The 25,724-nt window shown below is 37.5% G+C and overlaps 1 long non-coding RNA gene across 1 annotated transcript in view; it reads left to right on the top strand.

The window, feature by feature from the left end:
• Positions 1 to 24,850, top strand: part of LOC103791637 (uncharacterized) — a 33,409-nt gene extending 8,559 nt beyond the window's left edge. The window contains exons 2-3 of the long non-coding RNA XR_001910117.4: positions 7,892 to 7,967; positions 24,714 to 24,850. This is a non-coding gene — a long non-coding RNA (uncharacterized LOC103791637). The remainder of the gene's footprint in view (positions 1 to 7,891; positions 7,968 to 24,713) is intronic.
• The last annotated feature ends 874 nt before the right edge of the window (positions 24,851 to 25,724 follow it).

The raw sequence follows: 25,724 nt of genomic DNA, 5'->3' as shown, positions 1-25,724 counted from the left end.
ACTTGCTTTTGAATGCCCTTTGGGTAAACAGTGAAATTAAGACAGAAATAAAAAAATGTTTTGAAATAAAGGAAAACAGAAACACAACATACCCAAATCCCTGGGATGCAGTAAAAGCAGTGTCAAGAGAAAATTTATGGTGGTAAACACCTACCTCAAAAGGTTAAAACGATCTCAAATTAACAATCTTAGATCACACCTAAAGGAACTAGAAAAACAAAAACAAACTAACCCCAAAGCTAGCAGAAGAAATAACTAAAATCAGGGCTGAGATGAATAAAATTGAGACCCAGAAATTCATACAAAAATCAGGAAAACAAAAACACTGTTTTTCAAAAAAATAAGCAAGATCAATAGACCACTAGCTAGAGTAACAAAGAAATAGAAGATTCAAGTAAGAACAATCAGAAACGACAAAGGTGACATTACAACCAATCCCACAGAAATATAGAAGACCCTCAGAGGCTATTATGAACACCTTCATACACACAAGCTAAAAAATCTAGAGGAAATGGATGTCTTTTGCAACTACTTGGATGGAACTAGAGGTCATTTCCCTAAGTAGTAACTCAGGAACAAAAAAGCAAATACCTCCTGTTCTCACTTATAAGTGGGAGCTAAGCCATGGATGTACAAAGGCATACAGAGTGGTACAATGGACATTGGAGACTCAGAAGTGGGGAGGGTGGAAGGAGCTGAGGGACAAAAAAAAATCACCTATTGGGTACAGTGTACACAGTTTAAGTGACAGGTACATTAAAAGCCCAGACTTTACCACTATACAATTCATTCAAGTAACAGAAACCACTTGTACCCCTAAACTATTAAAATAAATAAATAGGGCCAGGCATGGTGGCTCATGCCTGTAATCCAAGCACTTTGGAGGCCAAGGCAGGAGGATCATCTGAGGTTGGGAGTTCAAGACCAGTCTGACCAACATGGTGAAACCCTGTCTTAAATAATAATAATAATAATAAATAAATAAATAAATAAATAAATGTTTTCTTTCTTCAATAACAAATTAACCTTTACTTACAGTAACTTTTTTACGTATAAGCTTTTTAATTTTTTTCACTTTTAAGATTTTTTTTGTAATAACACTTAGGTTAAACACACATTGTACACCTGTACAAAATAATGTTTTCTTTATATCCTTGTTCTATAAGTTTTTTCTATTTTTAATTCTTTTTTTTACTTTTTCAACTTTTTATTTAAAAACATACACATTAGCTGTATGACTGGCAGTGTAGTAGGTTTGTTTACAATAGTTTCGCTGCAAACACGTAAATAATATGTTGCACTCCAATGTCACAACCTCACTAGGCAATAGGAATTTTTCAACTCCATTGTAATCTTAAGAGACAACCGTTGCATGTGTTGCTCATTGTTGATCAAAGTATTGTTAGGCAGCACATGGCTGTGTTGTCTATTCTACACTGAAATTTACTTGATTATCTCAAATGTTTTTTGTGTAGTTGTTGGACTGATACAGAGTCTCCATGCTTGCCACCAAGGCTACACTGTTCATGGGCTCATTGTGCAAGCACTATGGTAGTTAAGGACAGACACTGGCTGGTCTCTAATGGCTGAGTTATCATGTCCACTTCCTCAATGCATTCTCCGTGGTTGATACTCTTTATTCACTGACTTCTATTCCCCCTCGTTTAGGAGTTTCCCCAGGAGCATAATTATTCCCACACTTCTGGGTCATGCTTACACGCAATCGAGCAAATTTCCATGGTACCAAAGAAGGCCTGCAGGCAGTAAAGAATGCAGGTCCTTGTGGAAGGAAGCTGTCAGCATGCCAAGAACTGTCTGCAGCTGCAGGTATACACACGTAAGTGAAGGCAATTTGGGGTGAGAGAGTAGAAGCATCTGCTATAAATAGGAATTATTAGAAATCTATGCTATAATAGAGAAAATAAAAGTATGGACCAAGCTTAAGCAAGATTGAAAGAGATTAAATAGAAGCTATGGATAGATACAAAAAGAAGAAGATAAAGGAATGTAGCATGCAAAAGACAAATGAAGGACTAAAAGTGGTATAGGTCTCAAGAAACAGAAAAATATTATCTTGGAATGTGTCTATACCACAACTTTATTAAGAATATCGATTCAATATAAAAACAATGCAAAAGCAAGAAGATATAACAACATGGCTATAGAAAAGGAGATGCAGAACGAAAAAAATGCATATTGAGAATACCAAAAACCTCTCACCATCATGTATCATATAAGTAACCTAGATACAGCAAGGAATAAAATAGATAAGGCTAAATAGTAAATAAATGGTGTGGAGGAACACCTTAAGATAAAAAGAGTGAATGCATAAGAAAAAGAAAAGAAATGAAATGAATAAAGGTAAAATGATAGAGAACAAAGACACTTCAACTTAAATGTAGTTGGTGTCCTTGAAGTAAAGTATAAAATGGATTTAGAGTGGGGAAATGTATTTAGAGATATATAATCATAAAATTTCCCTCAAATGAATAAAGAACAGAATCTAAAAACTTGAAAGAGCGCATTAAGTACCAAGCAAAAGTAATACAATGTCATGAATACCATGACATAGTCTGATTAAACTCTTAAACTTTAAAAATAAAGGAATCTGTTTGTGTACTATATTTCATAATGAAGTACGTAAATTGAAAAATAAATAAGGGAAGAAACCCAGGCAGAAATTTAAAAGTCATAAGTAAGGGTAAAAATGCAGGATGACTTATCCATAGCAAATTTAATTCCAGAGGACACTGAAGTAGCATATACCAGGTTCTGAAAAAAAGAAAACATAGACACAGGCATGTTGTCTGGTATAAAAACCACAGGTAAACATTTTTAAACAAAAATATTATGCTTTCTTAAAGCACATTTTGAAAACACTATTTAATGATGAAATCCAGTCACACATCAAGACAAAAGAGTATAGGAATCTAAATATGGTAAAATCAGTGTAAAAGGCTGAATCTATTGAAAGTGGCTCTAAGCAGCCAGAGAAATACATCTCATCTCAAGCAAAACATAAGTATAGATTGAACAGTCAAACAAAAAATCAGTAAGGGTATAATGGAGCTGAAAAACACTATAAATCAATCTGAAATAACTAATATTTATAGAACACTATATCCAACAACTACAGAATACACACTCTTTCCAGTGCATATGGAATGTTTATGAAGGAATACCATACACTAGGACATAAAATAAATCTCAATAAAATGGAACGTATTGAACTTATATAGTAATACAATTTTGTTCCATATGTGACCACAAGGCAATAATTAGAGACCAACAACAGGAAAATATCTAAAAATATACAAATGCTTGGAACTAACAATATACTTCTAAATAACCCACAGGTAAAAGAAATTAGAAATTAGGTAAAACAATAGAAATTAGAAAATATTTTGAACTCAATGAAAATGAAAGAGCAACGAAGCAAATTTTGTGAGATGAAGCTAAAACAGTGCATAGGAAGAAATTTACAGAATTTGAATGGTTTAAACTATCATAAAAGGAGCTCTAAAGTCAACAAACAAGGCTTTGACTTTAAGCTAAGAAAAAGAAGAATAAATTAAATCCAAGGTAGGAGAAAGAAAATATTAAAGTTAAGAGCTAAAGTCAGCAAAGTTGAAAATAGAAAAACTATAGATAAAAATCAATCAAAAACAAAGGCTGTTTATTTGAAAAAGTAAAATTGATAACCCTCTAGCTAGAGATATCACATTCATTAAAAAGATAGTAAAAGGCCAGAAGCAGTGGGTCATGTCTATAGTCCCAGCAGTTTGGGAGGCCAAGATGGGAGGACACTTGAGCCCAGGAGTTTGAGATGAACCTGAGCAACACAGTGAGACCCCGTCTCAACAAAAAGTTTAAAAATTACTCAGTTGTGGAGGAGCATGCCTGTAGTCCCAGCTACTTGGGAGGCTGAGGTGGGAGAATCACTTGAGCCTGGAAGTTGAGGCTGCCGTGAGCTTCACATCACTGCACTGCAGCCTGAGTCACAGAGCAAGACACTGTCTCAAAGAAAAGTGATAATAAAGAAATATTACAAACAATTGATCACATAAATTTGACAAAAGAGATGAAAATTTTAAAAATTCTTTGGAAAAAAACCAAACTACTAAAACTTAGTCAAGAAAAAGTAAAAATTCAAATAATCCCCTATTAAAAATAAAATTTATAACTTAAAAGCCTCCTACAAAGAAAATTTCAGTCCCAGTTGGTTTCATAGACAAATTCTATCAAACACTTAAGGAAAAAATAATATCAATTCTAGACAAAGTCTTTCAAATAAATTTAAGAGGTGGAAATATTTCTTACTTAACGCATTCCGTGATGCCAGGCTTTCTTGGATACCAAAATTAGATAGGATTCATTTTGCAAAAAATATACAAGACTTCCATACTAAAAAAGATATTATTAGGGGGAAAAAGCCTACATATCAATATTTCACATGAATATGTACTCAAAAACCCTGAATAAATGTTTAGCAAATTAAACACAACAATATGTAATAAGGGGAATATACCATAACCAAATGATTTTCATCTCAGGAATGCAAGGTTTGCTTAACATTATTATAGTATTATCAATCAATGTAATATTGCTTAGAACAAAGGAAAACTATTGATTCTAATAAATACAGGAAATGCATTTAACAAAAAATCAAACACCCATTTATAATAAAAACTTTCAGGAATGTAGGAAAAAATGGAAGTGTTTTCATCTAATAAAGAGCATCATTGAAAAACCTACAACTAACATCATCCCTAAATGTAGACTTTCATTCTAACATCAGGAGGAAGGCAAGAATACTCTTTTAACCATGTTCATTCAATATTATGCCAGACTTCTTAGCCATTATGATCAAGCAAGAAAAAGGAATAGAAGACATACCTACTGAAAAGAAAGAAACAAAGCAGTCCTTGTTCAGCAATGATATGATTACATACGTAGAAAGTCCTAAGAAATCTACAAGAAGAATACTAAAACTAATAAAGGACGGTATAATAAAAATCAATATATAAAAATCAATTTATATTTATGTATACTAACAATGACATATTGAAAATTGGAAGTTTAAAAACACCATTTAAATGTCACAAGCAATCTATTACAGGATCCATTTGGCAAAAAATATACAAGACTTGCATACTGAAAACTACAAAACAATAGTGAAAATAATTTTAAAGACCCGAATAAAAAAGGTATACTATGTTTATGAATTGGAAGACTCAAATCGTTAAGATGTCATTTCTTTCCAAATTGATTTATAGATTCAATGCAGTTCCAATCAAAATCTAATTAGGTATTTCTATAGAAATTGACAAGCTGATTCAAATGTTTATATGAAAATTGAAAAAGACCTAAAATAGTTAAAACAACTTTACAGAAGAAAAACTGAGAGGATTTATATCATTTGATTTCAAGACTTACTGTAAAACTATAACAATCAAGATGTTTTATTGACATGTGGATAAAAAAATACATCAGTGGAATAGAGTAGACAGTCTAGAAATAGGCTCATACCTTTGAGGGTAGCATCTATGTTTTATTTTTATAGACACTGTTAAGAAAATGAAAGGAGAAGCCACAAACTGGGAGAAACTTTAATGTATCTGTTACATATTACGTAACTTCTATCAAGAATATATAAAGAATTTACAACTCAATAAGAAGTTTACAACAGAATTTTAAAATGGGCAAAATATTAGAATAGACACTTTGCAAAACCTGATATACAAATGGCCAATACACACATGAAAAGAAGCTCAATATTAGCAATGATTAGAAAAGTTAAATTAAAACCATGGTGTGTTATCAATGCATATCCAAAAGTATGATGCTATTAAAAGGACTGTCAAAATTAGCCAGGCGTAGTGACACAAGCCTGTAATCCCAGCTACTCAGGAGACTGAGGCAGGAGAATCACTTTAACCTGGAAGGCGGAGGTTGCAGTGAGCCGAGATCGCACCACTGTACTCCAGCTTATGTGACACAGCAAGACTCTCTCTCTCAAAAAAAGGACTGCCAATGCCAAGTATTGATAAGAAGCAACTGAAACTCTTTTGCATTGGGGGCAAAAATATAAAAAAATACCACTGCTTTGGAAAATCATTTGGCTGTTCCTTATATGGTTTGATATATGCTTACCATGTGACCCAGAAATTCTAAGTATTTTTCTCAAGAGGAAAAACAGTTGAACAAAAGGACTTGAAAATAATAGAAGTTTATTCACAACAGGCAAAAACTAGAAACAATACAAATGTTCATCAACAAGTAAATGGGTAAATAAGTCATGTTATAGTCATACAATGAAATTCTGCTCAGCAAATTCAAAATGTAACTACTGATACACACAATAACAAAGATGAATCTAAAAAACGTTCTACCTTAACTATGGTGGTGGTTACACAGGTGTAAAAAGTGAATGTATTTTATTGTATGTAAATTAAACATTTATAAATTTGCTTTTAAAAATAAGCCAGTATCAGAATTTCTAACAGAAAGATCAGTCTGACAATGCCTGAACCTACTGATTTATCTTGACATAACAAAAAGATATTCAGGTAGTCAAATGTGTTTTTCTCCTGACATAATGCAATAGATACAATAGGACACTTTTTTTTTTTTTTTTTTTTTTTTTGAGATGGAGATTTGCTCTTCTTACCCAGCCTGGAGTGCAAATGCAGCAACCTCAGCTCTCTGCAACCTCCACCTCCTGGGTTCAAGCAATTCTTTTGACTCAGCCTCCCAAGTAACTGGAATTACAGGTGCCCCCTTCCACACCCAGCTAATTTTTTGTATTCTTAGTAGAGACAGGGTTTCACCATGTTGGCTAGGCTGGTCTCAAACTCCTGACCTCAGGTGATCCATCCACCTCAGCCTCCTAAGGTGCTGTGGTTACAGGTGTAAGCAACTGCACCCAGCTGCAATAGGACATTTAAAACACCATTTACTTAATGTTCCTGCTGGAAAATCAACCCTGAATCTATAAAGTATCTAGATCCAAATACCAAATTAAAGACAAAGGATTGAGAAACTTGTTTAACTATTAAGAGGTGTACAATCAGCAGAAACCAGAATGTGGGAAACTCTAGATGATAAATAAATGATGTGTTTTCTTCAACAAGTAGATTACAAAGGAAATTAAAAGGATGAGAAAGTCTCTAAAATTGTCTTACGTGAGTCCCCTAGTAAAGACAGCCTGCAGCAAAGCTTATTCCAGGAAATGAGGGGAAGGGGAAATAGAAGAGAAAATAGGTCAATAAAAGAGTGTGCATTTCTGACCTGCCCCACTTGGTGCCAAGTGTGCAGTCTTGAGGGACTGTCTTCTGAGACACAATTCGAGCTACTGCATTTCAGGACAACCTACTTAGGAAGAGGAAGATAGAAGAATTGATGCACTAGCTCCCATCACCCGTTGATCACATTTACCTTTGAGTGTTAACAACCCCAAACTTCCCTGTTGCACATTCATGGGTTCCAAAATAACTCACACCTCATGGAAAAGGAATTCCCAAGAAGGAATGCAGGAGGCCCATGGCATGGGCATGATGCCTCACCACTGCTGGGTTTTGTTTATGTGAAGCCTGTTACTAAGCAACTGGAATAAAACAAGTGGCCAAGGGCCTGGGGAAAGGTGGGCTGAGAGGATCTGAGGTGGTGCGCCTAAGAGGGGCTTGATACACAGACTTAAGAGACACATTAACCAAACACAAAGTGAGGACCTTGCTTGGATGCCTATTCAAACAAGTTGTAGAAAAAAACATTTATGAGATAATTGGAAGAAATTGAAAAATTGAAAAATGACTGGATATTTGATATTAAAGAATTATATTTGAGTTATAGTAACACTACTTTGCTTATTTTAAATACTTATCATTTACAGATGTACGCTGAAGAATTTGTGAAGTAATAGGATGTCCAGTATTTGCTTCTAAATGATCTATTGGGCAGAGAGAGAGGTAAAGGTAACCAAAGTTGGCCATGTGTTGATAATGATTAAAACTATATGCTTATTATATGAAATTTGTTATACCTTTTGTTTACTTCTGCCTTTTAAAAATAATCCACGGTATATTTTTAAAACTATTGCACTAAGACCTTTTATGTTAAAAGTTCTGGTACGTGGGTGGGTTGCTCCCACTTAGAGGAGACAGCAAAATGCTGACTTTAAATCTCTTTTCTTGGACTGGTCAGAGTTCCCAGAGAAGACCCTCTCAAATCTCTGCCTGCAGGGTGTGTTTCTGGATGCTAGAGCTCTGGGAACAAACGAGAGACTGACTTGGGGTAGTCTCTCCATTCGAAATGCCCGTTTTCACTTATCTCCCTGTTTTTAGTATGGTACCTCTGACCTCAACTGTGTTTGATATCCCTCAGCCTCCTCTGTTCTCCCTCTCCAGAGAATAAACCTCCTATCTTCTTCTGGAGGCAGAATGAGCATTTGCCCAGCTATGCAGATAAGGAAGAATGGATCTCTCAGTCTCTAGATCTTCAACCAATCCTGTTTTCCCACTTCTGGCGGGGGGCGGGAGGAGGTGAACAACTTGCCGTCTATTCCAGAGACTTTTGGGGATTCAGCATCAAAAACTATGCTGCTTCTTAGTGTTCCCTACAGTCAATTTTAAGTTAATGTTTTGGGGACCTTATCCATCTATTTCCCAAGTTCTAAAATGTTGATGTTGAGTTAGTTTATGCCTTTTTACAAGAAAAATCAATTTACTGGCATTTTAGTAGAATTTAAAGAAGGAGCAAAACTAAAGCAACAGATTTATAAGGACATAATTCACATACCATCCAACTCATCGAATTAAAGTGTAAGCTCAATGGTTTTTAGTATCTTCACACAGTTGTACAACTACCACCAGCACCAATTTTAGAAAATTGTCATCCAACCCAGAAAGAAACCTTACACTCATTAGCAGTCACTCCCAATTTCCCTCCAAACTCCAAGCCCTAGGCAACCACCAATCTACTTTATGTCTCAAAAAACATTTGCCTATTTGGGCACTTCATATAAATACGATAATATAATATGTGGTCCTTTGTGACTAGCTTCTTTCACTCAGCATATTTTCAAGATTTACTCAGAATGCAGCCTGTATCAATACTACCTTTAATTGCCAAATAATATTCCATTTTATAAATATACCACATTTTATATATCCATTTATCAATTGATGAACATTTGAACTGTTTCTACTTTTTGGCTCTTATGAGTAATGCCATATGGACATTCTTTTTTAACTTTTATTTTGGGTTCATACATAACAAACACGTGCAGGTTTGTTATGTAGATAAATTATGTGTCACAGAAGTTTGGTGTATATATTATTTCATCACTGAGGTAATAAGCATAGTACCCAGTAGACAGTTTTTCAATCCTCTCTCTCCACCCACCTTCCACCCTCAAGTAGACCCCAGTGTCTGTTGTCCCCTTCTCTGTGCCCACGTGTACTCAATGTTTTGATCCCACTAATAAGAAAGAATATGCGGTATTTAGTTTTATGTTCCTGTGTTAGTTTGTTTAAGAGTATGTTCTCCAGCTCCATCTATGTTACTGAAAAGAACATGATCTCATTCCTTTTTATGGCTGCATAGTATTTCATTGTGTATATGTGCCACATTTTCTTTATCCAGTCTACTGTTGATGGGCATTCAGATTGATCCCATGACTTTGCTATTGAGAACAGTGCTGCAATTGCACATATGTCTGGGTGTCTTTATGGTAGAACAATTTATATTCCTTGGGGTATATACCCAATAATGGGATTGCTGGGTCAGTTTTGTTTTAAGTTCTTTGAGAAATTGTCAAACTGCTTTCCACAGTGGCTGAGCTAATTTACTTTCCCACATGCAGTGTATAAGCATTCCCTTTTTCTCCACAGCCTTGCCAGCTTCTGTTATTTTCTTTTGACTGTTTAATAATAGGCATTCTAACTGGTGTGATATGGTATCACATTTTGGTTTTGATTTCCATTTCTCTGATGATTAGTGATGCTGAGCATTTTTTCATATGCTTCTTGACTGCCTGTATGTCTTTTCTTGAGAAATGGCTATTCATAGTCCTTTGCCCATTGTTTAATGGAGTTGTTTGGTTTTTGCTTGTTAATTTGTTTAAGTTTCTTATATATTCTGGATATTAGACTTTGTTGGTTGCATAGTTTGCAAATATTTTCTCTCATTCTGTTGTCTGTTTACTCTGATGAGAGTTTCTTTTACCATGCAGAAGCTCTTTAGTCTAATTAGGTTCGATTTATAAATTTTTGTTTTTGTTGCAATTGCTTTTGGCATTTTCATCATGAAATCTTTGCCAGGGCCAATGTCCAGAATGGTATTTCCTAGGTTATCGTCCAAGGTTTTTATAGTTTTACATTTTACATGTAAGTCTATAATTCGTTTTGAGTTTATTTTGTGTGTGGTTTAAGGAAGAAGTTCAGCTTCAATCTTATACATATGGTTAGCACCGTTTATGGAATAGGGAGTCATTTCCTCGATGCTTGTTTTTGTCAGCATTGCCAAATATCAGATAATTGAAGGTATGCAGCTTTATTTCTGGGCTCTAGCAAGTCGAATCCAACAGCCCATCAAAAAACTAATCCACCATGATCAAGTAGGCCTCATCCCTGGGATGCAAGTTCAGTTTAACATAAACAAATCAATAAACGTGTTTCACCATATAAACAGAACTAAAAGAAAAAACACAGAACCATCTCAATAGATGCAGAAAAGGCTTTTGATAAAATTTAACATCCCTTTATGTTAAAAATTCTCAACTAACTAGGCACTGAAAGAACATACCTCAAAATAACAAACACACAGCCGACATCATACTGAATGGATGGAAGTGGCAAAAGGTATTGAAACACACAAGTATGTTTCAGATAAACTACAACCTACTAACAGCTCATTAATTCACTTTCTTTTTTTTTTTTGAGATGGAGTCTCACTCTGTCACCCAGGCTGGAGTGCAATGGCGTGATCTTGGCTCACTGCAACCTCCACCTCCTGGATTCAAGTGATTCTCCTGCTTCAGCTTCCTGAGTAGTTGGGACTACAGACATGTGCCACCACACTCAGCTAATTTTTGTATTTTTGGTAGAGACAGGGTTTCCCCATATTGGCCAGGCTGGTCTCAAACTCCTGACCTTAGGTGATCCACCCACCTCGGCCTCCCAAAGTGATGGAATTAGAGGTGTGAGCCACCGTGCCCAACCTTAAGAAGTAATTTGGAGCCAGATCACAAAGTGCCTTACTAGCCATACTAAAGAGCTTAGACTTTATTCTGTAGACCTGTGCTTCTCAAACTTTAATGTGCATTCGAATCTATGAAAATGCAGATTGTGATTCGGTAGGTCTGGTGTGAGATTCTACATTTTGAACAAGTTCCAATGTGAAGCCAATGCTATTGCTCCGATGATAACACTTTGAGGAGCAAAGCTAGAAGGCAGTAGGAGCCGTTATAAGTTTCCGTGCACACATAATTCAGCCAGTTTAAGAAGGCTGGCTCTGACCACAATGCAAACAGCTACAAACAATATTAAGAGCCAGTAAAAACGAAAGCTCCTGAATTTCCTTAGAGTTGATATACATAGTTACAACATGTTCTCCAGTGGTGTCCAAATGCAGAAAAGGGGAAGCCGAGAAACAGAAAGAGAGCTTACCCGGTGGAGTACACTAGCCGCCCACTCACTGCACTCCCCAAGATATTTGCCTGAGGAAGGCTGTTTGCTGATTTCCTGGACTTTCTAGCTGAGCATCTCAGGGCCCTCAGAACCTCCAGAGCCAGCCTCCAATCTTTTGCCCCTTTAGAAGTGACTATACGGCAATACTCCAGAATTTCTATTGGGTAGCTTTGGGCTATCAAAACAGGAGAGAATGTGGGGAAAACAAAGAATGATCTTACTACGCTCTTTAGAAATGCCAAAGAGTTTAATAATATGCTTAACACGTCTGGCCCCTTGCCTGCACATGCCTGCTCCATGACTGTTACAGGCAAATTATCTTTGTGTAGCTAAGCAGAATTAAGCCTGGAGCATCTTCTTTTTAGGATCTCACTTAAGCTTGCATTTAACATGCCTGGTAGTTCTAAACAGGAAAAATTAGGGGAAGGAAATGCCTTAATACTATCTTTTAAAGTGATTTAATTTTCCCAAAATTATAGAAGTGTTACCATATTACTGTAAAAAAATTAATTGCAGAAAATATAAAGAAGTAGAAATAAAAATGATTAACATTTCAACCTCCAATAATTACTATTAATTTCTTTTTGGAGGGGAGAGGGACGGGGTCTCCCTCTGTCTACCAGGCTGGAGTGCATTGGTGTGATCTCAGCTCGCTACAACCTCCACTTCCCAGGTTCAAGCAGTTCTCCTGCCTCAGTCTTCTGGGTAGCTGGGGTTACAGGTGTGCGCCACCATGCCCTGTTAATGTTTGTATTTTAGTAAAGACACGTTCTCACCATGTTGGCCAGACTGGTCTCAAACTCCTGACCTCAAGTCATTTTCCTGGCTGGGCCTCCCAAAGTGCTGAGATTATTTAAATATTTTGATGTACTTCTTCTTGTGTTTTCTTTCTTTCTTTTATAACAGATATTTTGCTTACTGCTCTTTCCTCTTAATGTCACAAAATGAGCATTTCTTCTGCTATCATTTTATAAACAAAATTTTTTTTAAATTGCTGATTATAAAGCAAGTTGCACTGCCAAGTTTTTTTAGGAAAATATGTAAAATTTCTCTTTTCTACATTTGTTTGTGTTTTCAATCAAGTAACTTGGTATGTAGTTAGGCCTAGAAAATATGATTAATGAAGATTATATAATATTCTATAAAATGGATATTCCTCAATTTAATCAATCCACCTTTTTCTTTAAAACAGATCATTCAACAAATTTTCACTAACACTATGTGACAGGCATTGTTCTAGGTTTTGGAATCAGGAAATCCCTGCCCTAATGGAGATTACATCTTAATGGGGGCGTCAGTTAATTTTTGAAAAATTATTGAATTGCAGTGGTGTTTGCTTCAGCAATCAAAGTGGAGGATAAAGGAGTGGAGAGTGACCGGGCAGCAGCAGCGGAGTAACATAGATGTGGGAGGTCACAGAAGTCACTCTGAGCAGGTGAAGGATGTGGAGAAGAGGGTCCCGCGCTGACCTGGGGAAGCGCATTCCAGGCTGAGGTTATGGCAAGTGCAAGGCCCTGAGACAGGGACAAGCCTAGCAAGGAGGCTCCTTTGGCAACGCACAGTGCGGCGGGGAAAGTGGTGGGTGGGGTAGTCATGGAGGCAGGCAGGACCATCGTGCAGGGCCTTGCAGACCACAGGAAGGAGCAGAGCTTGATTTTCTGTGTAATGGAAAGCCCCAGAGGAGGAGCACTGTGATCAAATTTACTTTCTAAATTATTTATCTGGTTGCTGTACGTAGAATAACCCCCGCTCCTTAATAATGGCCTATATACCTCATGAAGACAATCAGAAAACATTTTTGTAACTTTGGAATAGGGAATACAAGACTGATGCATCCGTTCACGCATTCACACATTTTGAATGCTAATAGTGTTCCAGGTATGGTGACAAGCCCCATATATACAGTGGCGATGAAACTCTGTCCTTGTGGAGTTTATAAACCCATTTGACAACAAAGATATTGATGACTTCTGAACAGCACAAAAAGAAAAACAAATTAAAGACAAAAACAGAAAGTCACAATAAAAACAAAATATGACAAATGGGGAGGTGCATAATCTAAAGGGTCTAATTTTCGTACCTTATACACAGTTCTTATAAACCAATAAGAAAAAGACAAACAGTTCATTAAAACATGTCAGCAAAAAAAATAGACAGCTTACAAATAAAAAGCAGCCAATTAACAAAAGCATTTCCAACTGCAATGATAATTCAACAAACACAAACTATAAAAAGCCAGATTATTAATATTTATTGTTGGTGTGAGTAGAAATTTGAAAATACTTTTTGGGGAGTAATTTTTTTTTTTTAAGACTGAGTCTTGCTCTTTCATCCAGGCTGGGTGCAGTGGTGTGATCTTGGCTCACCACAACCTCCACCTTCCAGGTTCAAGCAGTTCTCCTGCCTTAGCCTCCCAAATAGCTGGGATTACTGGCGCCCACGACCGCACCGGCTAATTTTTGTATTTTTAGTAGAAATGGGATTTCACCATGTTGGCCAGGCTGGTCTCAAATTCTGGACCTCAGGCAATCTGCCCGCCTCAGTCTCCCAAAGTGTTGGGATTAAAGGCATAAGCCACAGCACCCAGCTCTTGGGTAGTAATTTAGAAATGTCCATCAAAATGTGCACAGGTAGATTTGGTGGAATGTAAACCCAGTGGCCCACCTGAGGGATGTGCCGTCCCTTCTCCACCTTGGTATAGTCACAGACTGAGAGCATGTGACCTACAGTCCCCAATAAAATGTTTTTTTTTTTTTGTTTTTTTTTTTTTGTTTTCTGAGACTTTAGATCTTGACCATTTGGACAGAAAAAGAGGTGGAGTTTACTCAGCCCACAGTGACCAGTGACCCTTGGGCCCAAGCTGGCCCTGCTACATGGGCATTCATTTGCTTTGTGATTCTGGTCCCTCACTGCTGCAGTGGTTCTTGCCCATCTTCAGTTGATTCTCCACATTTGCTTTAGAGTCTGTGAGTCCCATCTTGTCCTTCCAGTATGTTCCTTTTTGCTTACGTTAGCAAGCAAAAGTCCAACGATACATTGGATTGCAACCCCAAAATTCTCATGTATAGACTAAACTCTTTCATAGTTGTTACTTCCTAGAAGTGGGAACAAAGGAGGAAGAGGAGAATGGGTATGGGGAAGGGAAGGGGAGTGATATGATACTATTACATTGGTTTTTGTTTTTGTTTTTGAGACAGAGTCTTGGTCTGTCACCCAGGCTGGAGTACAGTGGCACGATCTCTGCTCACTGCAACCTCCGTCTCCTGAGTTCAGGTGATTCCCCTGCCTCAGCCTCCCAGGTAGCTGGGATTACAGGTGTGTGCCACCACTCCCAGCTAATTTTTTTGTATTCTTAGTAGAGATGTGATTTCGCCATGTTGGTCAGGCTGGTCTCAAAACTCCTGACCTCAGGTGATCCATCCTCCTCGGCCTCCCAAAGTGCTAGGATTATAGGTGTGAGCCAATGAGCCCTGCCTACAGTGGTTTTTAAAATACAATTCACTACTTATATTTTTATAAGAATTTAAATGCAGAAATAAAGAAAAATGAGAGAGAAGAAGAGTAAGCAGAAATTGAGGAAATAATGAGTCGCCTGTAATATTACTAACCAAAAAGGACTATTCTCAACAGTTTGGTGCATACACACACAAATTTGTACATGTATGCATGTGTAAGGGTGTGTTTGCATGCCCACACACACATTAATTTATATACACATATATTAAAATGGGCTTTGACTATATTTGGAGAGTTTCTTTGTCAATCAACAATATATTAAAAATGCTTATTTGATGGGGTGCGATGGCTCTTGCCTGTACTCCCAACACTTTGGAAGGTGGAGGCGGGTGGATCCCTTGAGCTCAGGAGTTCAAGACCAGTCTGTGCAACATGGCCAATCCCCATCCCTACAAAAAATACAAAAATTAGCTGGTGTGGTGTCATGCACCTGTAGCCCTGGCTACATCTCTTGAACCCTGAAGGTGGAGGTTGCAGCAAGCCAAGATCACGCCATTGTACTCTAACCTGGGTGACAGAATGAAACTCCATCTCAGAAAAGAAAAAAGCTTTTTCATATCACCAAATATTACTACATTGTTAATGGCACTGAAGTCTTCACTTGATTGGATATAACATAATTCGTTGAATTAATAGCTTACTATTGAAATTTTAGGTTGTTCCTACATTTCCAATATTATTATTTAAATGGACATAATAACAATGCAATAAGTGATCTTTGATTGGTCATTGTTCAGAAATGTAGTTATAAAGATATTTGAGGAACAACTGGAGAAATTAGATTATGAAATGGATATTAGGAAATTATAGCTAATTTTGTTAGTATAATTTATGGTATTGTAGCTGTAAAAAATGTTATTTTTAGAGTCTCACACAGACATACTTGAGTTGAAGTGTCACACTTTCTGAAAGTTAGTTATAAATGTTTAGCAACAATGAAAAATGGATGAACAGATGATAAGCACATGAGAGAAAGAGAAATAGATGAAGCCAATATGGCAAAATATTAGCAAGCATGAAATCTAGGCACGTGGTGGATATCTGAGTAATCACTGAAATATTCTTTCTACTATCCTATTTGACATTTTTCATAATACAAAGTTTTCTTTAAGAATATCAAATATTTCACGTAATTTTCCGGAGGGTTCAAATTTGAGGCAAAAAAAGACAATGAAAAACATCGTAGTCATACATCTTTGTACTTTTAAATAATGTTCTTAAGATAGATTGCTCAAAGTGAATTTCTGGATCAATGAGTCTATATTAATTTAGGCCTTTTGATACAATATATTATAAATTACCTCTCAGAAAGATTTTAGTATTTGCATTGCTAATGATAAAATATTTGCATACAAGAATGTGTATTTCTCCATATCCTCATCATCACAGAATACTATCAAAAAAGCTTTGATAAGCAAAACCTGTCCTGAATTTTATGTTGTCATTTATTTAGTTTGTAATATTCATAATTTAAATGTCATTTACAGTAATTCTGTGAATTTCCTGTTCATGTTCTTTGTTCTTTTTTTTGTGATTGTCTGATTTTTAAACTGATGATTAAGGTCTCTTTTATATATTAAGAAAAATAATTCCGTGTCTGTCATTCTGTCATGTATATTGCCATTTCTTTTTTCTTTTTTCTTTTTTCTTTTTTTTTTTTTGAGATGGAATCTCACTCGCTCTGTTGCCCAGGCTGGAGTGCAATGGCACAATCTCAGCTCACTGCATCCTCTGCCTCCTGGGTTCAAGTGATTCTCCTGCCTCAGCCTCCAGAGTAGCTGGGACTACAGCTGCCTGCCACCACATCCAGCTAATTTTTGTATTTTTAGTAGAGACAGGATTTCATCATTTTGGCCAGGCTGGTCTCAAACTCCTGACCTCAGGTGATTCACCTGCCTCGGCCTCCCAAAGTCCTGGGATTACAGGTGTGATCCACCACGCCAGGCCTCATTTCTTCATATTTTGTCATTTACTTGTTAGCTAAGTGTTTTCTCCTCAAATAGATCATTTTAATTTCAAGTCTTTTCTTAATGATTGTGCTTTATGATTTTAATCCCAAGATTAAGTATTTATCTATTTTTGTATTTAGTTAATGTCTCCTTTTACATTAAGTACTTTAATCTTACAGGAATATACTTTATTAGAAGGTATGCCCTAGTGAGCTAACTATTTTTCCAAATGGCTAATTAGTTTCCCTTAGAATATCTTAAATTCAAATATATGTATTTAATTCCATTTCTGTAGTTTCTATTGTCTTTTTATTTATCTGTTTATCTGTTTCTGAGCCAGTTCCATACAATTTCATTTACTTTAGCACTACAATATATCTTAATCTCTGATAAAACAGAGCCTTATCATTCCCTTCCTGTTCAACATTTTCTTTTGTTTTCTCCTGTGTTAATTCTTCCATGTGAACTTCAGAAGCATTTTGTCAAATTCTAAGAGAAATTCTGACATTTTGGTCGAAAATGTTACAGCTATAGATATTAAGGGAGAAGTTACATCTTTGCTATAGAAAGCCTTCTATCTAGGAAAGAATGTGTCTCTGTATTTAATCAAGCCTTTTTGTTCTCTCAGGGAAGTTTTTAGTTTTTTTCAGGCAAGACTTACACATTTTAAGTTTATTTCTAGTTACTTTGTATTTTTTGCTTCTTTTGACAACCATATGATTTTTTTTCTCTTTCACTTTCTGACAAAGGTTTCATCTTTATGTTTTATCATCTAGTCAATCTGTTACTTAAATTGGCTTATGGAGTGAGATAAAGAACTAACTCTTCTCTTCCCTGAATAGATGAGCTTTTTTTCAAGTAGCCACCACCGCAGAATATTTACTCACCAAAAAAAGTTAATACAAAAGTACATATACAGGCTGGGCACAGTGGCTCACGCCTGTAATCCCAACACTTTGGGAAGCCAAGGCAGGCGGATCACCTGAGGTCAGGAGTTCAAGACATCAGCCTGGCCAAAACAGTGAAACCCCATCTCTACAAAAATACAAAAATTATCTGCGCATGATGGTGGGGCCTGTAATCCCAGCTACTCTGTAGGCTGAGGCAGGAGAATCACTTGAACCCAGGAGGTGGAGGTTGCAGTGAGCCAAGATGGCGCCATTGTACTCTAGCCTGGGCAATAGAGTGAGACTCCGTCTCAAAAAAAAAAAAGTACGTATACACTGTGATTGTAATTATGTAAAAACATACTAGCATACTGACAAAGATTAGAAAATAATGTATAAAGCTGGAAAGCACTTTTGTAAGAGTAATTTTTTTTGTATTTAAATTTGTTTTCTTTATAATCTTGTTTTCACAATTGATATAAACTAGATATTGAAGAGTTCATTTTTCCTCATCATCCTTTTTGCCTTTTTCTTTAAGTTTTTTTTTCCAATAATAATTTGAATGTAACAGTTTCTTGTATTTCACATTATGTACTTAGTGCTTTCAGGTGTTAATTGAGTGGCATTTCCCAAGCTAGACAACCTGGTGCCTGCTTAAAATACGAGAAATAAAAAGAGAAATTCATGTATGCCCTCAAATATTAAATTCTGGGACAAGGACTTTTTTATGGCTTAAGTCATGCAGGGTTTTTCTCCTTGCCAAGAAATTTGAAACTAATATTGTTCTGTGTGCCATGAACATTAAAAGGGTTTTGGAAGAATCACAGCTCCTTTTGGCAAATGCCTGCCACACTCCATGGCCTGAAAAAGACTTACCCCTCCTCTTTCAGGCTGTGTGTCTCTATTTGTCTCTCCTGTGACATTTTTAGAAATTTCTGTTTCTTCATTCGTTGAATTCTATGTCTTAGCATCTCTGTCACCCTCAGAGTTACTTCGTGTCATGCTTTCTTCTCTCAGTCTTCCCTTTTTTGGTTGAAAGCAATTTCCGATACAGATGTGCATAAAGATCCCTGTGTTCCAAGCAGAATCAGGAGAGGATTCTCTTCCTTTTCAAAAAGACTACCAAGCTATTGCCATTGAGGAACATCTCATCCTACATTAGGTGAAGTAGAAGCAGAATGGGATATGGTTATTACTACCTGCATCAAAGACAGTGGTGGATTTTCTAAAATGCTTGCAAGAGACAACATTGATATGTTAAAGAGTGCTAATAGAATACCCCGGTGGCCTAGCATCATTTGAACATAAACTAGTTCACATAAGTAAACTTTCCAAATAACTGAAGATTCTCACTGCTTGTCCAACTATTGTGTTTTAGTATACTGTAGGGATGATCTCAATGCTTGTAAAGTTTAGGGTCATCTGCCCCTGCATTCAATAGCCTCACCCCCCTACACTTTCCTAAAATTAGGCCTTTCTTTTGCCAGACTCTAGGTTGTTCCCTTTCTTCCTATCAGAGTCGCCTCTCTCTAGCAGCATCCCATCTCCTTAATTTGCTTCTACTCTATTGTGGCCTGGAAACTAGATGAAAACAATTGCTGAATTGTGTTCCAATGAAAACCTAAGAAAATTCTGGGACATTCGTTAGTTGTCCCCTGCTATGGCTTTGGGAGATTTAATGTCTCCTAAAATCTTTCTTCCTTGGTAGGATCACATAGGAATAACACACCATTCATTCATTCACTCACTCACTTATTTGCTTGTTCAATGAAAAATCACTTTGCAATAATGCTCCTCCTTTCACTATGCCAGATACTGGACATACACTAGTAACTAGGACAGACAACTATTCTTTGCATGCAAGGAGTTTTTAATTTTAGTTCTACAAATGGATATTGCGAATTGAGCTTCAAAAAAGTACCATGAAAGCATGGACCAGGAGAACTTTTCTACATAGATCAACTGATACTTCAAATTTCAAAAAGAAATTTAAAAAGCCCAACATTTCAAAAGGACACATTTGCCACCAGGAAACCATAATAGTCCTATTAGAGGCATGAGTCAGAGGCTCTTCAGGGAATAAGTTGTTTCTGGCAGAGGAGGCTGGTTCTGGAAGCAGGTCCAGTCCCGTGCACAGTCTCTCTCCAGGGCTATAGGAAGACCTGTCTCCAATCCTCTCACGCACCCCACCCATCCCTGGAGCTTCTCTTCTCACTGAATCTGTACAAATCCCTTTGCTACTGGAGGAAGATATGAATATAGTTGCTGGGGGACTTGAATTTGTACCCACAGCTGGTTGAGCCAGGCAGGAGAAAGGTACCATGACACATGGCTTCTCCAAAGGGTTGCAGAAGTCAGACAAGGGGCCTCACTTTCAAGAATAAATAAAATGGGGGGGATATAGAGCCCTCTCTGGACAGTTTCAAATTCAAAGAGACAGCTAAGAAAGAGAAGTGTGAAAATTTCCATGAGATGAGTATCATGGTCGCTGGTAAAAACATCAAGTTCACAATTTAGGAAAGTCTGAACCAGTATTTCTATCCTTTCCTTACAGTTACAAATTTTGTGCCAGAAATTGAAAAGCCTTACTCTCCCCATCAGCGCACCTCCCCAAACCCCCACTTTGTGTATGTTTGTGAAAAGATTATAAGCAGTTGGCTTTCTTAACGACTCTTGACAATAAACAGGGCAATGGGCTAAATTACTTAAAAATAATACAAAATCTGGAAAAACATTTAACAAGCTAACTAGTGGTTCTGTTGTGTTCCAAAATGAGAGACATTCAAAACCAGGGCCTTTCGGCTTCCTATTCAAGCAGAAACTCAAGATATCAAGCCCCAAACCAGGGCCCCCAGAGCAGGGAGATGAGATCACGGCTGACCACATGAGTGGACCTTGTCCAAGAAAACTCTTTGAAGGTATCCCTTATGGTGACTGAACAGATTGTCCCCTGAGGTTCAAGCAAACACAGATAAAAAACACTCAGAGGAAAAAGCCACTGGCATGGCACAGGGATGATAAACACCTGCTGATTTCAGCTACTCAATGCAGGCTTCAGGCCATTTTTCCTTTACTCAGTCCTATGTTTACCCTAAACTCCAGAACCCTCAGTTGTGAAGAGTAAGAGGCTGATGGGTGTCCATTCAATCTGCTTGTCATGAAAATTACATGAAAGCTTCCTTCCACTTCATAAGAATCCAGGAATTAAAAATGCAAATTTAATCAGGGACTCCAGGCTCTCCACTCATCCAGAATAATTCTCCCTAAAAAGTCCCTTTCACTACCCATTGCTCAGAAGCCTGCACAGTTCTCCCATGTCCGATATAAATGCTTTATAAACAGCCTTGCTGACGTAAGCTTGCTCCTGGGGACACAAGCCGTCTGTTCATTTGAAGAATGTTTCCACATTTTCCCATGTATCTTGATGTCCACACCTGTGCCTGAGCACAGACTACCTTCTCTGCGAGGTGCTCATCCTCACTTAGGCCTCAAGGGGAGCATGAGCCCCGACTTTGTCATGAAGCCCTCTCTCCCATAATTGACACTTGATTTCTGCCCAATTTTCCTTTTTTTTAAAATTTTGTATTTTTTAAATTAATTTATTTACTTTAGGTGCATACTATATCTGGCATATCCCTCCCCTCCCTCCCCACCCCCCACTGTCTCTCCCTACCCCTCTCAACTGCCCCCAGTGTGTGATGCTCCTCTCCCTGAGTCCACATGTTCTCGTTGTTCAACACCCACCTATGAGTGAGAACATATGATGTTTGGCTTTCTGTTCTTGTGTTAGTTTGCTGAGAATGATGGTTTCCAGATTCAACCAAGTCCCTACAAAGGACACAAACTCGTTTTTTATGGCTGCATAGTATTCCATGGTGTATATGTACCACATTTTCTTTGTCCAGTCTATCATTGATGTCTGCCCAATTTTTCATAGGTATCTTCACTTCATGGAGTGAGGAGATCCAAGTAACCCCAAGATCGCGGTAAACACATGCAGAAAACTAGTTGCCCAAAACCTTGTCCAGACTCCAGCATAAGAAAGACAGGGTATTCAAAACCAAACTTTCCCACGGATGTCCAATCTTTGGGACACAGAGATTATTAAAGTCTCTAGGGCTGTACAAGTGTCAGCAGTGAAGCTGATTATACCATAGAGAGGTGGTCTGTGAGTTTCCTTCCCTCTCCCATCCTCCCAGACCTGCCTTTGAATAGTTTGCATTGAGTTGGCAGTAAAATGTCCACCTTTCTATCTGAGTCTTCTTCCATGAGCTATTCTATCCCTTGCAGTATGTTTTACATCAGCCTATATCCACCCATAAGCTTGTATACTTCCATGCTTTTCCCCTGTTTTTTACCGTACCTGGAACATCTTTGTCCTCCTCTCCTCCTAGGAAATGTCTCACCAGCCTTTCCAAGATTCAGCTCAAATGTAACTTTTTCTTCATCTTCTCTTTACTGCACTCTTACATAATATTAACTACTCCCTCTTCCCTATCCTCAAGGTATCTTAGTCTTTACTCTGTTTTAGAACTCAACAACTGTGTATGGTCAATTGTTTATATATCTACCACTCCCAGCCCCTGGAAAGGAAGGACTGTCTAACTTATTCTTTATATCTCCAGTTCCTAGCCTTGTGCCAAGCACATAGTAGATGTTCTTAATGTATGGAATTGAATGTGATATGCCCAGAGGTTCTTGAAATGGGCCAGGTGCCACTCTGTTCCACACAGGTGGAAGAGGCCCAGCCTCAGGCACTATTCTGCCACTTCTGCTGGAGGACCTTTTGACTGTCCCATGTCACCACTCAATTTCTTCCTTCCTATCCCAGCTCTGACATCCACTTCTGGTTCTGCTTATTCTGCAGACCCATTGCAGGCCAACTTCTCAAGTATTAGTAACGTTTTGACCCCTCTCTGCATAAACCTAACTACTTGCCTATTATCCTTGAGCCTCAATTTCCTCATCTGATAAAAACTACTTGTAGCACTGTTATATAGAAAAAAATGAGATGTGTACATAAAAAGTGTTTTGTTCTGAAATATCAAACAATAATGCAAATAAAGAAATTCATATCTAAAGGTAAAATATATTTCTAATCCGATAATAGCGATGATGCAAAAATAACTCACAAACTTTGCGTGCAAAGGAGTGGGGACTATGTTTATGTGTGGCCAAATAGATTAAGAAAAAAAATTATTACAATGTTTATATGATTGAAAAAATATAAGGGCCCGGTGCAGTGGCTCACGCCTGTAATCCCAGCACTTTGGGAGTCCGAGGCGGGTGGATCACGAGGTCAAGAGATCGAGACCACCCTGGTCAACATGGTGAAACCCCGTCTCTACTAAAAATACAAAAATTAGCTGGGCTTGGTGGTGCATGCCTGTAGTCCCAGCTACTCGGGAGGCTGAGGCAGGAGAATTGCCTGAACCCAGGAGTCGGAGGTTGCGGTGAGACGAGATCGCACCATTGCACTCCAGCCTGGGTAGCAAGAGCAAAACTCCGTGTCAAAAAAAAAAGAGAAAAAATACAAAAAGTTACTGGATATTAACTAAAAAGTTACCAAATACTATCAATTTTAAGAATAAGAAATGAAAACCTTTCTTTACATCCTTAAGACATCTGATTATTATCTCTCCATAGACACCTCAAATCCAATATGTTCAAAAATAAACTCATTATGTCTTATCCATTCACCCCCAAACACAGTTGCTTCTATGCCTATATTCCTTTTTTGGCCAGTGCCTCTGCTATCCATCAGTCCTCAAACCTGGAGGACCTACCCCTGACTCCTCACCATCCCTATTCCACCTGCCCATCCACTTGGTCGCCAAGTACCATGGAGTCTAATGCTAAAATGCCTCTCGATTCTCTCTCCTCCTATGCACACTCATCACCCCACTGTCAGGTGCTCACAATTTCTCACCTGTTCTGATTCATTTGTGTACCATTAGATCTTCTGTCTACAGTGCATCCTCCGTCATGCCACTACAGAGAGCTTCCAAAGATATGAACCTTAAAAGGCCACTTTAAAGTATTCTATGGCTCCTTAAAATTCCTTAGCATGTCATTCAGATTCTTTCATGATTTAGCCTCTGCTTACCCTTCAAGTTGCACCTCTAAAAGTATTTTCTTTTTTGTTTGTTTGTTTGTTTGTTTGGGATTTTTTTTTTCATTTTTAAAAAAATATATTTTTCAAGGAGGGGAGAAAGGAGGAAACTGCCCCTCCCTCCCCCTCTAAAAGTATTTTCTTTTTTAAAAAATAATATAATAATAATTTATTATTTTATTGCATGTTAGGTTTTGGGGTACATGTGCAGAACATGCAAGATAGTTGCATAGGTACACACCTGGCAGTGTGATTTGCTGCCTTCCTCCCCTTCACCCACATCTGGCATTTCTCCCCATGCTATCCCAATTTTCTAATATAGAAAAGTATTTTCTAAAAGTATCTTCTAATATAGAAAACCTTCTTAGACCCTCCCTCCCTTTTGAGCTTTCTCCCATACATGCTGCAACACTGTGTGCTCACTTCAATTAGAGCATATGTCTCAAACATTGTCATCTTTAATTAGGTATTTTCTCCATGAGACTGTACACTTTTTGCTTGTTCAATTAAAATTTTTACAGGAAAATATTAACTGAAATTCTTCCATTGCCTCCTCTTCCAGGCAGGCAGCACGTGAGTGAAGTGAGAGGGAGTGGAAGAGAACAATGATGGGAATGGAAGAATGAAGAAGAGGTGAGTCCCAACATGAGAGAAAGAAAAGAATGGACCTTGAAGCTTTTGCTGGTGGATGAAGAAGGAAAGACTCTGTACCCAGCACATGTTTGGCCACGTGACGCGAGAAAAGATCAAGGAATTTAACCTTTGATATGAGTCATCTAAAACAATACAGACAGCAAGACTACCCATCACAGCCTCTGGAAAAGGCACCTGACTAGACAAGCTTTTGCCTGATGGATGTGGACTAATCTCAAAGAACAAATGTTTCATTGTGAATTATGTTTTGACCACATGCCAACAGTTGACAGCATTTAAAGAACTGCAGAGGTTTTTAAAGAGTTTTTCAAATGTTCTCATCACAGAACTCTCCAAGGGCAGATACACATTTCAAAAACAACACACTGAAGAAAACACACACATACACACACACACACACTGACCCAAACATAGTAAAACGTGATCACAAAAACAAGTAACTCTTGGTAAATTTAATTCTTCATTGGCCTTTCTACGCACAAACATCCTACTATTGGCCTTAACATCTAACCAAGCCCCAGTTTATATAGTAAGAAATAGGATATTCTAAAATTCTGTCTTCTTAGAAATCAGTCTTACACACGTGAAATAGGAATTTTATCTACTTAGCAAATGTATTTTTCTCAACCAAATTTTCTGCCCTAAAAGCACCAATATCTATGGAGAACATAGTATAAACTATAAATTGAGTGTTATCATTGACTCTGCTACCTCCCACTTTAGATATATCTTGTAACTGTTTTTGTGATTTGCCAACATGGGGTATAAAATAATGCTGAATCTTTTTTAAATATTCAAATTAAATAACTCTGAGCTGTACTCTTCTATTGTGAAAATGTATTGCCTCCCTCTCTGGGGTGTCTCACGTCCCATACTAAAAGAACCCAAAGAGCCTTCCTCTGCTGAAGGTATCAGTCCC

The sequence above is a fragment of the Callithrix jacchus genome, chromosome 2, assembly GCF_049354715.1.
Source record: "Callithrix jacchus isolate 240 chromosome 2, calJac240_pri, whole genome shotgun sequence".
In the NCBI taxonomy this organism is placed as follows: domain Eukaryota; kingdom Metazoa; phylum Chordata; class Mammalia; order Primates; family Cebidae; genus Callithrix; species Callithrix jacchus.
The sequence above is the reverse complement of the archived record's forward strand: the minus strand, read 5'-3'. Positions and strand labels throughout refer to the sequence as shown.